We start from the raw sequence: 17,421 nt of genomic DNA, 5'->3' as shown, positions 1-17,421 counted from the left end.
GAGCCCCAAAACAATTACAGTAATAACATCAAAGATCATGGGTCACCATAACAAATATAACAATAATGAAAAAGTTTGAATATTAAGAATTACAAATTGTGACACAGAGACGTGAAATGATCAAATGCTGTTGGAAAAAATGGTGCTGATAGAGTTGCTTGACACAGGATTGTCATAAACCCTCACTTTGTAGAAAATGCAATATCTGTGAAGCACAGTAAAAGCAAAACACAATAAAACAAGGTATGCCTGTAGAAGAATAAGATACGAAGCGTACTTATTATTGTGCTCATTTGACATTAGAAAAGAAATAAGAGCTGCAATGCGAGGAGAGCAGCTAAGAGAATAAGGCTAATGAGGTGGGTGGGAGGTGGACACAGTAGGGATATTTCCAAGGAAATCTTTTCTAAAGAAGTAACTTTGGAAAAAGAACCTGAAATAAAGCAGAGAACCCAACCCACAAATAAGTGGAAGAAAATACACACTAGGCTAACTGAATGAGTACTACAAATTCAACATGCTTGGCAAGTTGAAAAAACGGTAAGTAGGCCAGTGTGGCTGGAGTACAATGAGAAAGGGGGAGGTAGGTGTGAGACAAAAAAACATAGCATGTCCAGTTTAGACATTCAGTGTACGATCACAGTATTAGCTGGTGATTCCTCTGTTAGAACTACTGGAGAGGAAACAGTATAAGGCTCTTCTCCCTGCTTCTGAGGAACTTGTGCTATATTTGGGAGGATAAAACTTACACATATATGAAACAAGAGCAAACAATTTCAGAGCCAATGATGATGTGCAGTGCAAACTCAAAGTGCGGCTCAGAAAGATTAATCAATGAGAGCGAGGGGACCAGGGAACTTCATTGCAAAAGTGCAACCTGAGATGCATAGAATTAGAAAATCTAGAGGGAAAGAGTTTTACTGAAGACATTCTGGAATAATAATACACAAAATACTCTTCAGTGAGAAATAGGGTTCCTGTAAAAGACAGAGCAGTTACGGTAAGACCAGTCATCTATTCAACTAAATGCAGGGTGGTCATAAGTCTCTGACTCTGTTGCATTGGACTTGTTTGTTCCAAAATAATTATTAATAGCACTACCTTTTACTCTCAAAAGTGTTAGGGTTTGGATGATAAAGTATATAGCTATCCCAGCAAAAGATGACATCTTGTAAATATAGATTGGAATCCATCCATGCAAATGTGGGACCATTTACCCAAGTTGAGCTCAGTTTCTGCACATAGAAGATATAATTAAATATGAGACAAGTTTAATCACTAGTCCATTCAAATTTTAGTGATAAAACTTGCAAGCTTCTACCAGTGAGCCCCCCACCACAAGATGTATCTAAAGGACATTTTCCAAAAGATCCCTCACTTCCATATTAAGTTGGTATTTTGTGTGATGGTTGGATTGTGCTAGTAATAAATGGTATCAAAATAGGAATATTAAGTGGCTACATTTTCTCTTGTATTTGAATTTGGAAGAAATGGGTGAACTGTTTTTGTTTCTTATAGTTTAACTAAACTGAATAAAATAATTTAAAAAAATAAAACTACAATAATCCATTAAACAGTTTGAGGTTTAAGCTATTTCATCCTCCAAGTAAGACTCTTTGGAATGTACATTTTCTCCAACATTTCCTTTGGAAAGGAGCGTAATGGTGACTGATATATGCTTGGTGAGACACAAAAGTAGATAAGCTCTTTTGCTTTTATTATGGTGAAAGGTTAGTAGGAAAAAGGGAGCTTATGAATAAATGAGTGTATCTGACAACAGAATTAATGAGCTCTCGGATCTTGTTTTGATCAATGAGTCATGTAGGAAGCTTTGTTTAGACCTTGGCTAATCAATAAACTATTTTGTAAAACAAGGAACATAGATTTGAGGGTATTAGATTAATTTTGAAATTTCACAAATCAGGTAAAGAAAAATCTGCAGATTTGGGGATTTTTTTAGTTGAAGCTCTTTAGAAGCGTGTCTAGTGATTACAAAGGGTATGAATCTTAAGGAAACTTTAGCATGTTATGTTTCCATTCGTCCAACTTTGACATTTGACATCTGTCCCATTGACTTTAAAACTCTCTTCTGATTCTGCCCATCAAACATCAGTATGCCTAAAAGAATCTTAGGCGACAATGAATAAGATCAAACTAGCATTGATTTTGATCAGGCTGGGTCTTAGTCCCCTCAGTTATAAAATGAGGGTATCTCATTCTTGTTCTCAAATGTTCCTATCAGTTCTAATATTTTGTTGATGAAGTCATAGGCTTTAATAAAAATATAGCAATATGTTACATATCCCTGTATCTCTATAAGGAATTTAGCCCAATTCAAGTTTTTGTGAATCAGAAGAGCCCCACAGGCCGGCCCCATGGCCAAGTGGTTAAGTTTACGCACTCTGCTTTGGTGGCCTGGGGTTTACCGGTTTGGATCCTTGGCGCAGACCTATGCACTGCTCACCAGGCTACGCTGTGGTGGCATCCAACGTAGAAGAACTAGAATGACCTACAACTAGCATATACAACTAGGTACTGGGGCTTTGGGGAGAAAAAAATAAGTTCTCATGTTCTTCTTCAGTAACCTGGGGTTTGCCAGTTTGGATCCCGGGTGTGGACATGGCACAACTTGTCAAGCTATGCTTTGGCAGGCATCTCACATATAAAGTAGAGGAAGATGGGCACGGATGTTAGCTCAGGGTCAGTCTTCCTCAGCAAAAAGAGGAATATTGGCAGTAGATGTTAGCTCAGGGCTAATCTTCCTCAAAAAGCTAAAAAAAAAAAAAAAAGGAAGATTGGCAACAGATATTAGCTCAGGGCCAATTTTCCTCACGCAAAAACATCATACTTAAAAAAAAAATGCAGAGCCCCACAGTCATATAATCTTGTATAAACGCTGCTAATAGATCCAACTTTTAAATATAAAGAAGAAATATCTCTTTACCATATGTGGCCTTAATGATGTGTGAGATAAACACTATTTATAGAATGACACATTTTCAGAGTTGGATGTGATTTTAGATATTACCATCCACCAGATGAACTATCAGATGACCATCGAGATTAACTAAATTTCTCAACTCTGAAAAGCAATTCAATATATTGATTTATTAGTTCATTCGTGTGTCTGTCCAACGGCCTATTCTTTCATTCATCCATCTATCTATTTAGCCATGCCGCAACTGCTAAGTGTAAAACATTATGCTGGAATATAAAAACACATAAGAGAAACTGAGATTTAGGAAGGCCCGCAATGCACTAGAACCTTTACTATAATTGTTAAAGATGATATGGGAATAATTAAGGAGTTATTAAAAATGAGTTACTGTGTGTCCGGAGCTTTCTTATGATTTGTATTATTATATCCTATTCTTTGGGACTGAAAGGAAAAAACGATATATAAACACACCTGAAACTAGAAAATGGGACATTCAACTCTGTGGTATGCCCTTTCCATTTCACCAGGATGTTTCACAAAGAGAAATTTAAACACCCAGGATGCAGGCAATGACAGACAGACTCTTGCTGCATTCCTAAGGCTTAAGTTTCTAAAAGATGAGAGAGATAAATCCATACCAGGAGAGAAGAGGAGTCCTTATCATGTAAAATGATAGCTCCTGCAGAACTAGATAGAAAAGGGAAAGGATTAACTTCATCCAAAAGTCATTTCGCCAAGTTACATTGATGCAAGTTCAACTGGTTGTACAATCTATCCTCTATCAAGGGGATTTAGGGATGTTGCTCTGGATTTCACAAACCAGCTTTTAAAAGCAAACTTGTTCTTTTAGATTATTCAATGATATCTCACAGTTTCTAAGTCACTCCAAGCTTTCCTTGTAAATTGAGTTTGTCCTAGGTTACGTTCAAACTGCTTTTCTAAAACTTTGCCAAGTCACAGCACATTTTGTAGACGAAGGGGAAAATGAATTGGAATTTTAGAAAACAAAATTCTGACATCTGCTAGCTGTGATACTAAACTTCTAGGGATCCAGCATCCTTTTCTGTAAATAAAAGGTGCTAAATTAAATTAGGAATTGTAATCTAGTGTCCCACTGGTTAAATACCGTCTCTTAATGTGTTTTGTTGGTCAGTACTATGTTTTATTATTATAAAATTTAACCTAAATGTCACTAGTTTGAGTGTACCTTCTTTAGTTTAGCACGAGCTCCATCATTACTTAGTGCATAACATCCATTCTGTTTCACGATTTATAATATTTCATCTGGCCTCCATTAATTAACTTCATTTCTGACCCAGACTCTCCCTTCCTCCAAACACATGGTTTCAGCTCCACTTGGGTCTTTGTTATTTCAGGACTTTACTGAGTATGTTCCTTCCTTGGAGTCTTTGCACCAAGTGCTAATTCTGTCTCTAATGCTCTTCCTGCACAGACCTGATCTAACTGACTTACATCCTTCCATTCTTAGCTCAAATGTCATCTTCTCAAAATGGAGCATCTGATCATAAGCCAAACTCATAGAAACAGAATTATGTGAGGCGATGGAAGTATTAACTAACCTTTGTAGGGGAGGAAAAGTAATTTTCTCTCACCCTTTTAAATTCTTGGCTGAGACCCCCCAACCCCTGTAATAAAAGACAGATTAACAGGAGAAAAACAAACAGAAGTTTAATAACATATAGACCACCCATATATGGGAGATACACAGGAAAACTGAGTAACTCCCCAAAATAACTCAAGCCACCACCTTAAATACCATCTCCAGCTATAGACAAAAGAAAGATGTTGGAGGCCAGTTATGGGAGGTTTCCAGAAAAAGCAGAGTAAACGAGGGTATGGTTATGATAAAGAGCTAAGAAGAGCCTTCTCCATTGATAAGAGTTTCTAGAGATTTAAAGTCCTCCTTCTCTTTCAGGTACTGAGAGAAGGACACCTTTACAAATGGAGATTTCCCGTATAAATGTAAATGTCTCTTACAAAGGGTAGCTTTTACTGGGTTTTCAGAGCTTCTGTGTCTGCTGCTTCTTAAGAATAATCAGCTCAAAGAAGCATATTTTGGGGTGATATATTTCGCTCCCCTTCACCTTATTGCGAGAATCATTTCACAATATATATGTGTGTCAAACCATCACCTTGTACACCTTAGGCTTACACAATGTTATATGGCAAATATATCTCAGTAAAGCCGGAAAAAATTTTGAAACTCCCCACTCCAGGTCTCCCTTACTCTCCTCTACTGTTTTTTCCTTTTCTATGAAATGCTTCATCAAAACATTTCACTCCTGACATTGTTACCAGTGCATTGGGTGCTTCTTGTCCCCTAGGATGGAAACCAAGAGAGACAACAAATGGGAGTAGAAAAGTAAAAGTTCAATAGTTTGTTCACAAGGGAGCTGGTGTGGAAAGGAAAGGGCGAGTGACCAGCTCTTTAGGGAGCATGATTGTGGGGCTTTTATTAGGCAAAGGTTGGGGAGGAGTGCGTTTTCACAGCCTGTAGAGGCAGGGTTGTTCATGCACCTGCACTGTTGCATAGCATGCTACTAAATGCAATGCATGTATCATTAACATGCTAGTTCTGCACCCCTGGGTGTCATTTTTACTATAATAATGACACAAAGGTCACCTTCAGGCAACTCCTGGGTGCTAGGGTGCATGCATAATCCCCAAAGAGCCCTGAGGCTGTGGAATGTGGATCTCGGTGGTCTCTATCTGATTCTCTTAGTTTGCGATTGGTTAGGGGCCTTATCCTGTTAGGCCGGGGACCTTGAGGATGAGCCTGTCTCATTAGGCTGGTTCCTAAATCAACATTTAAATTCCTCCTGAACTTTTCATTTGTTCTTGCCTTACTTAAATGCTAGACATTTTCTTCTTATATTCTAAATTTTGCAGTCAGCTCAGCCTAATCACAGGGATATTGTTTCATAATGGTGGCAGCATGAAAAGAACTCAATTCAAATTCTAGCTCTACGTTTTACAAATTTGGTTAAGCGCCAACTCTGCACCTCAATTTTCCAGCTCAGAAAAATAGAAAGTAATAATCACATGGTATCATATGGGATTTTGAATATCAACCACGCTCAGGGATGGTACTCTCAAAAACAATAAGTATTATTCTTATTAAATGCTCAGTTGTTAGCCACATAAAAAAATCAAGAGAGATTTATTCAATTTGTCAGAATTATCAGAATACTTTTTAAAGTTCCTGACCTAGTCTGTTTATCCTACTTAACTTATTCACTGTTTCTATAAATCTATGAATAGATTATTACCTCAGGACCTGGTACGCTATTGGATCTCTAGAAATATAAAGCAAGGACATCGGGAATTTTCTTTCAAGTTTAAATTAGGCATGTGAAACTAGTAGTATATCAAGGCAACAAAAAAAGGGGAAACGAATCTTTCTGCTAAAGAGGTTTTACTTTAACACGGTCTGCACTCCCATGATTGTTTGCAGGCAAAGACTGAAAGTCAGGAAGAGGACACAGCTACTGGAGAGACCACCAGGGATGTTTCCAAGTTTGGGAAGTTAATAATCATAAACTTGAAAATGCATCTGAATGAAGTCTCACATTGCCTTCAAAACAGTCACTGATGATGCCAGAGTTTCAGATTCAAAGGAGGAATGACATACAGGTTTATTTTAAGCAGGCATATTTATTTTCTTATTGCCATTGCTATTGCTGTTAGTAATATTATTGTTGTTATTGTTCTTAATATTATATTAAAAGTCACTGGAAAAAAAGTCCACAGAGAAAGAGGTGGTGTGTGAGAAATTTAACAGTGAACAATTCTTACAAATAAACTAGAAATGGGGCCCGCCCTGAGGCCAAGTAGCTAAATTTGCATGCTCTGCTTCTGCGGCCCAGGGTTGTCCAGTTCAGAACCTGGGTGCGGACCTACACACCACTCATCAAGCCATGCTGTGGCAGGATCCCACATAGAGGAACTACAATGACTCACAACTAAGATACACAACTATGTACTGGAGCTTTTGGGAGGAAAAAGAAGAGAGGAAGATTGGCAACAGATGTTAGCTCAGGGATAATCTTCCTAGGAAAAAAAAGTGAACCACAAGTTTTTAGAAAGTTTAAAGGAATTCTTTATTCTAGGAGATCTAGCTGGAGATTCTGTGGAAACCTTTTTTGGAAATCTTTAAGTAAGTGCTTCTCAATAAAATCCTAACTGGAGAACATGATATCCAATTTCAATATGTGGAAAATTTCCTTTGCACACAGCCCATCCAGATAATCATTCAGTCCACAGCTTGAGTACTTTTCTCAGTAGGTAATTCCTTGAAAAATCTCTATGTTACCTTTGGAGAGCCCCACCTATTAGAAAGTAAGTCCTTATGTTGAACGTAGAGGGAGCACCATGAAATTCGTTCATCTATTCATTTATTTTACACACATTGAGCACTGGGCCAGATGTTAAAAGTATAAAAATAAAAGAAGGAAGAGAAGGCACATTCTCTACCTTCAAGGAGCTCACAATTTACTGGGGACAATGAATGAATAAGTATGTATTAATAATAGAATGTGATTAAGAAGCTAATGAAATGGATTTTTAAGCTGTATTAGAGGTGAAGAGGTGGGTCACATGAATTGTCATCTTGACTATAGAGATAGCATAACATGCTTTAAAATTCAGATTTAAATAAACATATTAAAACTCAAATAATTTTCTCCCCTAATACCTTATATAATGGAAAACATATGATAATAACAAACACTTGGGGGAAAGTTTACCAACAGTAGAAAGAAAGAATAAATAAGGAAAGAGAGAGATACAACCTCATATAACAACCCTCAACAACTAGTGCCTGGGGAAAGAAAGAAAAGAAGCTGGATTGAAGTAGACAGTTTAGGAACCACCTAAAGGCTAAGTGGTAATATGACAGTATCCTGAGAATTCTCACCAATTAGTTATTACTCACTAATTACTCATCTCACTAATTACTCTGGAATACTCACTAACTACTTATCTTATTGTTTCTCCTCCTAACCTAGAAGTCATAGAAACCACCACCAAGGCAAAAAGAGTTCAGTGGGGAAAGTGAACACATTGAAGAGAGAAATGACAAAAATGAGTGGGAATTGTAAATCCTTAACTTCCTGTGTCAAGTTGATTTAGGGTATAATAAATACTCTTGCATCATAAACACTCTCACAAAAGAACAGAGCTGATGCATTTTAAAAAGTCTCTACTTTACCCTTGTCTATGCTCTCCCAACACCACTGCCCACTATCACCCCCATCCATTTAGCTTAGGTGTGTAAAAGTTGATAAAACACAAAAAGCCCTCAAGAGTTGCTCAAAATAAAACCAAACCACCGTTTTCAGATATAACAGGTGTCACCTGACTCTCTTTCTGTTCTATCAAAAGAAGTGGAGTGTCTACAAAGAGTCACTCCAAAGGAACTAAGGCAAAAATAAACGGTATGGCAAAACTTAAAACAAAATACGGGGGAAAAAGGAATGTGCCAAGCAAATAAGAGTCAGAGACCACGATTTAGAATAAAACCTTATTCAGAAATGCTAAAAACTGCTTCATGTCATAGAATAACTTAACAAGAACTTGAATTCAATAGCGTTACAACAATCAAATAAAACAATAAGGGAAGTTGTAGGTTGCAGGAAATACACTAGAGGCCAAATGCTTTCATTATGCAACTACTACATGTTGAAATATGCAAAGAACAGCATATAGACCCTAAGCCTAAATTACTGACACAGGGATAATCATGGTAAATACAGATGAAAACAACAGAGTAAAACAACTAGAGATAAGTCAATCGATTTGGAAGATGTCATGATTCAACATAAGGTACCTGGTTCCCCGAAGTGAAGTACTTACATACAGAGCAGAGAATTCATCTAATCATATAATGCAAGATATATGACTGAAAAGAAAAACTAATTGAATGCACAGATCAAAAGAACACGTAGTGTTTTACCATACCAAAATTTTCCGGCAAATGTATATCTTAGATAAATTGTCTAACTTTGAGAATAAAACAAGAATTCGTAAAACATTGGAGCACATAAAACACAGGACCTACATGGAGAAAAAATGACGCTGGTTTCAATCTCCTCCACATCTATATTCACTTCTAGAAAGATCACGAGCTATATATCAATGAAAATATCTGTATTTTTGAGGGAAAGAGAGTGACATTTGAAAATATTGAACTTAACCACAATGTCTTTAAATTATAAAGGCAACAACTAGTTACCCCAATCATTAAGGAACAGAATCAGCAGAGAATCTGTGAGATCTTCTTTGAAAAATTACTTGACAAAGTCCAGCCAACTAAAAGAAGTATCAAAGTCAACAATCCAAGAATGGGCAATTGGTGCTAAAAAGAACAATGGTGAACATAAAGTCCATTTAAGTATAAATGATAATACTAAAACAAGTAAAAACTACATCAATTATGGATATATAAAAATGTGAAAAGTATGCTATTATTTTTATATTTTCCAGGTTTATAAACACACACACACAAACAAATTGGAAAGTAGGTATAAGAAAGAGTTCTTATCTCTTCATCTTTCAAAATAGTTATTGTACTGGCTGAAATTAAAATACATCTTTAAAAATAAGTACAGTATTCAATGTTTCATTCACAGTATCTCTATTGTTTTAGCTTAAGAGAATATTTCAGCAGGCATAAGTGGTTAAGTTCACGTACTCCACTTTGGTGGCCCAGGGTTTCACCAGTTTGGATCCTGGGTGTGGACATGGCACCGCTCGTCAGGCCATGCTGAGGTGGTGTCCCACATAGCACAACCACAGGCACTCACAACTAGAATATACAAGTATGTCCTGAGGGGCTTTGGGGAGACGAATAAGGAAAAAAAGAAGATTGGCAACAGATGTTAGCTCAAGTGCCAATCTTAAAAAAAAAAAAAATATTTCAGCAAGTAATATCACTTGTAGTGAAGAAATACTTAATTGAATTTTGTTAATCTTTTCAGATTTACTTCAGTTTATTTTAGTTATCTAATATTCAAGTAATATTCAATTTAATAATTTTCAACAGAGACCATTTGAAAATGATCTCATTTTTGTAAAACTATATTTACATCTCTCCTACTAGTTCTTCATGCTGTCTTTCTTCCCTCCTTTTTCTTTCCCTCCTTCCTTTCTTCCTTCCACTTTAGATACACCAGAAAGATGTTTGGAATAAGGGGCATCTAATGTTTAAGGGTAGGATTTGGTGTGGTTTCTAATATTATTTTTGGCAGTTTTCTGCATTGCTTGAATTTTGTCTAATATATATTTTTCATTTTATAAAAATAAATAGAAATATTTTTCCCTTAGAAAAGCATTTGCAACAACAAAAACACAGAAAGCATTTATGCAAATGTACTAACAGTTGTTAATTCCTGGTGGCGTGAATATAGCTGCTGCTATATTTTTTTTCTGAAATGTTTATCCATTTAAATATGGAAGATTTGGTATAAAGCAGTTGAAGCATTTTAAGTTTACATGAGCTCTTTATCAAAATAAATGAGTAAGTGGCTTTACATTCAGGTAGAGATAGATTTAGATTCATGGTGAGGAAGATTGGCAGTGAGCTAACATCTGTTGCCAATCTTCCTCTATTTTGTATGTTGGATGCAGCCACAGCATGGCTTGATGAGCAATGTGTAGGTCTGTGCCAGAGATCTGAGCCCACAAACCTCAGGCTGCCAAAGTGGAGCACATGAACTTCACCACCACTCCACCAGACCAGCCTCTCAAGTTCATTTTCTTTTTTCTTTTTCTTTTTTTTTTGAGGAAGATGAACCCTGAACTAACATCTGCCACCAATCCTCCTCTTCTTGCTGAGGAAGACTGGCCCTGACCTAACATCTGTGCCCATCCTTCTCCACTTTATATGTGGGACGCCTGCCACAGCATGGCTTGACAAGCAGTGCATAGGTCCGCAACCGGGATCTGAACCGGTGAACCCTGGCTGCCAAAGCGGGATGTGCAAACTCAACCACCGTGCCACTGGGCCGGCCCCTCAAGTTCATGTTCTTGATCTACAACATACAGCTTATCATATGGCCCTGGTGGTTTTGATACGACGCCAAATAACATAAAAATGCAGTGTCTAGCACACAGTAAGCCGACCATAAGTGATGTTCCTATCTCTTATGTTTTATTTTCCTTTTATAGTAATTCTGTGGTACCCAAATTACATAATTATGCACATTTAAATATTGTACATACATAATCACTCTGCAGCAACCATACAAAAACTTGCATGATATGGTTAAAATGACTCTCATCAAACTCAAGGCCTAAAAATAAAATTAATTGTATTTTCTCCCAGAAATCATGCAATTTACAGCAGGAAAAGTTATATGATTTTATTAAACTATAGAGCATAAAAGTGGGCATTGAACAAGAGGAAATCTATGGCACTTTTAGAAATAAGAATTAATATCTCCCATCTCATCTTCTCCTTCCCTCCATCTCCACTACAAAGTCCACCCATATGTATCATTAGTAAATGGTTCCAGGGAAATGAAGAAATATTGACCTACAACTAGACATGTAAAAATACAAAACCTGAGAAATCCTTTCCTAGATAACTCATGGAAGATGATAGAAGGCTATCCATATAAACTAAATAACAAAATATCACTTATCGTGGGCCAGCCCCGTGGCTGAATGGTTAAGTTTGCACTATCCACGTCAGCAGCCTGGGGTTTGACCGGTTCAGATCTTGGGTGTGGACAAAGCACCCCTCGTCAGGCCACTCTGAGGTGGTGTCCCACATAGCACAATCAGAGGCACCCACAACTAGAATATACAACTATATAGTGGGGGGCTTTGGGGAGAAGAATTTAAAAAAAAAGGAAGATTGGCAACAGTTGTTAGCTCAGGTGCCAATCTTAAAAAAAAAATACCACTTGGCCAATTTTTATGTGCACATGCCTCTGAGAACACAAAGACATTTGTGGGGGAAAGGATCTTCTATGGGGAGGATTGCCAGATTTAGCAAACAAAATTATGGGACACAATTAAATTTGAATTTCAGATAAACAATAGATAATTGTTTTGGATCAACAAAATCGCAAACATTGCATATATTTTCTCTGGCCACCTATTCATATAGGATATGAGTCGTTTGAACAGGTATGTCAAGGCTGAGTAGGAGGAGCTGGCTGCCTGGGGAGGGGAGAGGAAGGAGAGGCTAGACAGACAGAAATGGAATGATCAAGGAAAGAGACATTGATACGTCATGTTTCTGGAACCCCCATCAGTTGTGTACCCGAAAAAGTCGTGTAGGGCAGGGTGGAAAAAGATGAGCGTGAAAAGTATTTGAACCTAGCATTTAAAGCCATTCCAGGGAGTTTGGAACTTACTTGATAAGAAATGGGGGTTTCATTAGGTTTTGAGCAGGCCGGAGATATGATTAGTGCTGCTCTTTATAAAATAATTGACTTTCCGCGTCTCCCACAGCTAGTGGTGTGGTGGTGTTCAAGGATTACAAAATGTCTGTCAAAGCCAAACTGAACTTGGTATTTTACCATTTGTTCAGCATTTGTCATTTATTTCTTGACCTTATTTGTTCCAAAATTTTGGGGGATGGTATATGATACTACTTTGCTTTTGTACCCAGTGACATTGGTATAAAATTAAGTAAAATGCCTCTCTCTTTTAATTAAAGAAATCAATAACTTGAGAGAACTGTGAAAAGGTTTTTATTTCTCAAAATTATAAATTAAAAACTTACTTTGGCAAGGTGGTTCTTCAATCTATCAGGATATGGTAGCCTAGTTTGGAATGTGGAGCCTGCCACATAGACCTGGTTTCAGATCTTTACCCACTTACTAGTTGTTTGACCTTGATAAATAGACTTAGAAATCTCAAGTTTTGATTTCTTGATGGGACAAAACTACAGTTACAGGCTCATTTAAAAAAGCTACTGACAGAAAACATGTAAAGCCATCAGCAACAGTGATTGACACATAACAAAGAATGTTAACCTATTGCTTTGTTACTGAAAGAACTTGATTTTGAAATCAGATGACATACATATTCATGTTATAATTCTGCAAGTTGGCTGACTGATACCAATTTTTTTAAACTTTCTGAGACTCAGTTTCTCAAGGGTATTATTATTTTTAAATATTACTGGCTTCTTGTGAAGATTAATTTACATAGACAAAATGCTTGCTATGCTGCTGTACATCTAATGTGTACTTCATGATATTACATAATTGATTCATTCACTTCATTCAACAAATATTTATTTAGCACCTACTGTCTATAAGTAAACAAAAACAAACACACTGATCAAGCTCATATTGCAAACGGGATTCAGACTTTCACTAGTGTAATTACTTGATTTACATTATTTACAAACAGAGAGAATTGCTTTGAAGGAAAGAAGCCTGAGTTAGGATGGGAGGACCAGGCAAGACTCCCCTTAGGAATGAACATACCCCTTCTCTCTTTGAACCAGTTTTCTCATCTGGAAATCAAGTGACTGTAATATAAAAGACATTTTAAAATGTCAGTGGCAGAGTTGGGAATAAAGCTCAATTTTCTTGAATCCCAGCCTTCAGCTCTTTCTTAATCCAGGTAAGTAGTTCCTAGACTTCTGTTCCTTTCCTGCAAAATGAGGAAGGTGGGGGGAAGAAAATGATCTCTATAGAGCCTAGAGTCTATGAATCTTTGAACTTATCACTGTTACAAAGTGAAGTTCGCAAGGAAACCCCACAGAGGAATTTACTTATTTTATCCCAAAGTATCTTTGGTCTGAACACACATATGCCACCATATGGGATACATTTAGAACATTCATTAGGAGAAGAATAATTAGTCTCCCATCGTACGGGAAAGAGAATAGACCCAGAGGATAAATACTTTAGAAATTGAAAGAAAAGACTTTTTAAAATAAATCTGCCAAAGACAAATTGAAGAGAAATAAACTGGAACTCATTTGAAGAAAATCAAATGAAATGAACAATTAATTCACCTGTAAAGCTGCATAGCACTTGTGTATTGGGGGAAGAGATTGCATTTAATCTCACATGCGTGGAAAGGAAGAATACAATCATACATATTAACACAAGTACCCAAGGAGGATTTCTCCTTTATTACAACATGGAAAGGAATTGGAGATTTAAAGAACTTAGACCCCTGCAAATGGTGATTCCTTCTCAACTCCAATGACTTTAATTTTGCCGTTAAGCACGGGATGCATATAAAAAGCTCCAGGCGACCCGCATATTTGACTAGAGTTCTAGGGGACTGCAGAATAATGAGAAACAGTGAGAATGAAGAGGAATACAGGAGAAAAAGCACTGGAGGGAGGAAAGGGAGTGGTGTTGAGATGTCGAACCGCAAGGGGATAGATTACTCATCCGTTAATTCAGCAAGTTCCGTTGGTTACATCTTCTAAAGAGATCCAACCTCTGCACACTTTTCAACACTTTTAAGGAAACTTCCAATACAGGCCACCATTACCTCTGGTCTACACAAGAGTCATAGCCTCCAGTTTATTTGTTTTCACTCCTTCACCTGACAAAGTGTATTTTACCCACTGCAAGATTTTTTTTATTTATTCTTTTTGCTGAGGAAGATTCGTCCTGAGTTAACATCTGTGCCAATCTTCCTCTATTTTGTATGTGGTTCACCGCCACAGCATGGCCACTGACAAGTGGTCTAGGTCCACGTCCAGGAACTGAACCCAGGCTGCAGAAGCAGAGTGCATCAAACTTAATCACTAGGCCACAGGGCCAGCCCCTCACACAGAAACCTTTCAAAACTTAAATAAATAACGTCAGGTTCCCTTATTCAAAACTCATCAGTATCCCATCAAACTTAGCAAAAGACATCCAAAGTCTCCCATGCTGTAAACTGCCAAGAATCTGGAACTCATCACTTACTTCTCTGACCTCATCTGCCTCTCTCACCTTCTCTGTCTGCTCACTCTGGCCCACTACCTCTTAGTTTTTAAACGTTAAATTTGTTCCTACTTCAGGGATTTTTTTTTTGTTCTTTTCTCTATTTTCCCTTTTTGTGAACTACATCTTCACTTAGATTCCTAAACATCATATGCTAAGTCAGTCCTATCAGAATACTTACCCCATCCTTCTTCTCTTTTCCATTACTCTGATTTATTTTTCTCCATAGCATGTATTAGCACCTGAAATTATTTCTATATTTTTTCTTTCTGCCCCACTAGAATGTGAGCTCCATAAAGGCTAGGGCCTGGTCTTACTAGTTCATAGCAAAATCCGTAATACCTAGAATATTGCATGAGACAGATTAGGAATTAGATAAATATTTTTGAATGATTATTAAATTATTTCCATTATGAATAGGACAAGTACTTACAGAGAATTTAGTATGTGCCACACCATACAGCATGTTCTGGGCTACACTGATAGGAGCATAGAGATTTGACCTCATGAGGTTTTAGTCTACTTTGTGACATAGTCAAGATATTGTGAGATAATCAAATTATTATACTAATTTTAAAAATTATCACTGTGATGAAGACAGAGAAGGAAAGGGCTAAGAGCCAGGCTGGAAAGCCCAGGAATTTTTCTTGAGGAAATTATGGTTGAGCAGAGACCTAAAGGATAAGTAAGAATTAACTGATAAATTTAATTAAAAGTGTGACAGAGCACCCCAGGCAAGAAAACAGTGTGTGAAAGAAGACAAAGGAAGGCATGAGGATCTGAAAGGTCAGTGTAGATAGAACACAGAGAGCAAGGGGGAAGAGTACGGTGCCTGACGAGTGATCCAGTATCGAGTGCAGTGTAACAAATCACCACGAAGCTTAATGGCTTAAAATGACAGTAACATTTATTTTGATGACGAACCTGCAATTTGGGCAGGGCTCAGTAAGAACAGCTTCACTGCTCTATGTGGCTGGAGCAGGGGTGGCTTAGACATGATTCAACAGTTGGAGGCTGGAAGCATCACAAGCATATCCAACAGGCATCATTGGGTGTCAGCTGAGAGCTCAGCTGGGGCTGTCACCTGGAACACATTCATGTGGTTTCTCCACATGGCTACTTAGCTTTCCCTTACCTTGATGACTGGGTTTTGAGAGTGTGTGCTCCAGAGAACAAGATGAAAGTGATTGACAATTTTTATGACCTGGCATTCCTTCGACATTACTCTATTGATCAGTCTGGGCACAAAGGTGGCCCAGTTTCAAGGAAAGGATGCATACATTGTATGATTCAATGAGTGTAAACATCACATTATAAGAACATCACGTGGGATGGGGCATGTCGTGGCAGTCATCTTTGAAAATATATAATCTGCCATGATAAGGTTACATACGGAAGTAGAGCTGGACTAGACAAATCTTGGAAGTCAATTTTAAGTTTTGTCTTTATCCGTAAGGAATGGGGTGTCAGATTGGTGGTTTGAAACAACTGCTTTGGGTGCTGGGTGAAAATAGAAAGAAGTAGACAATTTCATGAGATAATTCTTTGGAAGATAAAATCATCCAGGCCTGGTGACAGATTGATTATGAGGATGGAAGAGAGAAAGGTATGGAAGTAAATTGCTTGTCTACCTCCTAGTCACAAAATCTAGGTACGATTAGCCTGAATTTTATAAAGATATCTTGGGTTTCTCAATCACTTTGGTATAAAAGACTTATCATTCTCTCCATCCATTCATTTGTCCATTCATTTATTCAAAAATTTTTTGAGTGCCAAGCATGAGCAAGGTATATACCAGGAACTAGAGACTATAATTTCAGGACAGTTGACAGTTGACAGTTGACAGTATAGAATTGACAGTCAATTGGCTGGGGCATATTCCTGTGTGCTCCTTGGAACATCCAGTGCAGACTCTACCAAAGCATGATTGCCATAGATGAAATGCACCTGTTCCAGAGGCCATGGTTAAGGAAAGTATCTCTGATGTGACTACATTGGAACTAAGTTTTGAAGGATGGGAACATATTAAATGAGGAAGTAGCAGAGACAGGTTGGGGTGAGGGTTTAAGCAGAAAGAATAATGTTACAATTGCACAGAAACATTAACACTACATTGAGAAATGGTGTTCCAAATCATTATCTAAAACTACATGTATAGATGAATCTGGAGATTTTGTGTGTGTGTGTAGGTGAGGAAGATTGGCCCTTAACTAACATCTGTTGCCAATCTTCCTCTTTTTCCTTGAGGAAGGCTGCTGCTGGGCTAATATCTGTCCCAATCTTCCTCTATTTTATGTGGGATGCTGCCACAGTGTGGTTTGATGAGTGGTGCTGGGTCTGCACACGAGATCTGAACCTGCGAACCCCCAGCCGCTGAAGCAGAGCATGTCAACTTAACCACTCCGCCACTGGGCCAGCCCCTGAATCTGGAGATGTTTGACATGGTCCACATCATTAAAGAGTATAAGTGCTCCCTAAAGAGTTCCAAGTTTCTGGCTTACTCTAGCTTTGACTCTCAAGGTTTCAAGAAAGGTGATAATATTATCAGAC

At 37.7% G+C, this 17,421-nt stretch overlaps 1 long non-coding RNA gene across 2 annotated transcripts in view; it reads right to left on the bottom strand.

Moving 5' to 3' along the window:
• LOC139082632 (uncharacterized) overlaps positions 1-15,352 on the bottom strand; it is a 55,873-nt gene extending 40,521 nt beyond the window's left edge. Inside the window, exon 1 of one of the 2 annotated variants that reach the window (XR_011538839.1) lies at positions 15,305-15,352. This is a non-coding gene — a long non-coding RNA (uncharacterized lncRNA). The remainder of the gene's footprint in view (positions 1-15,304) is intronic. The other variant, XR_011538840.1, reaches the window with a different exon arrangement.
• Positions 15,353-17,421: the final 2,069 nt, after the last annotated feature.

The sequence above is a fragment of the Equus przewalskii genome, chromosome 3, assembly GCF_037783145.1.
Source record: "Equus przewalskii isolate Varuska chromosome 3, EquPr2, whole genome shotgun sequence".
In the NCBI taxonomy this organism is placed as follows: Eukaryota; Metazoa; Chordata; class Mammalia; order Perissodactyla; family Equidae; genus Equus; species Equus przewalskii.
This window is presented reverse-complemented; position numbering and strand designations above follow the sequence as displayed.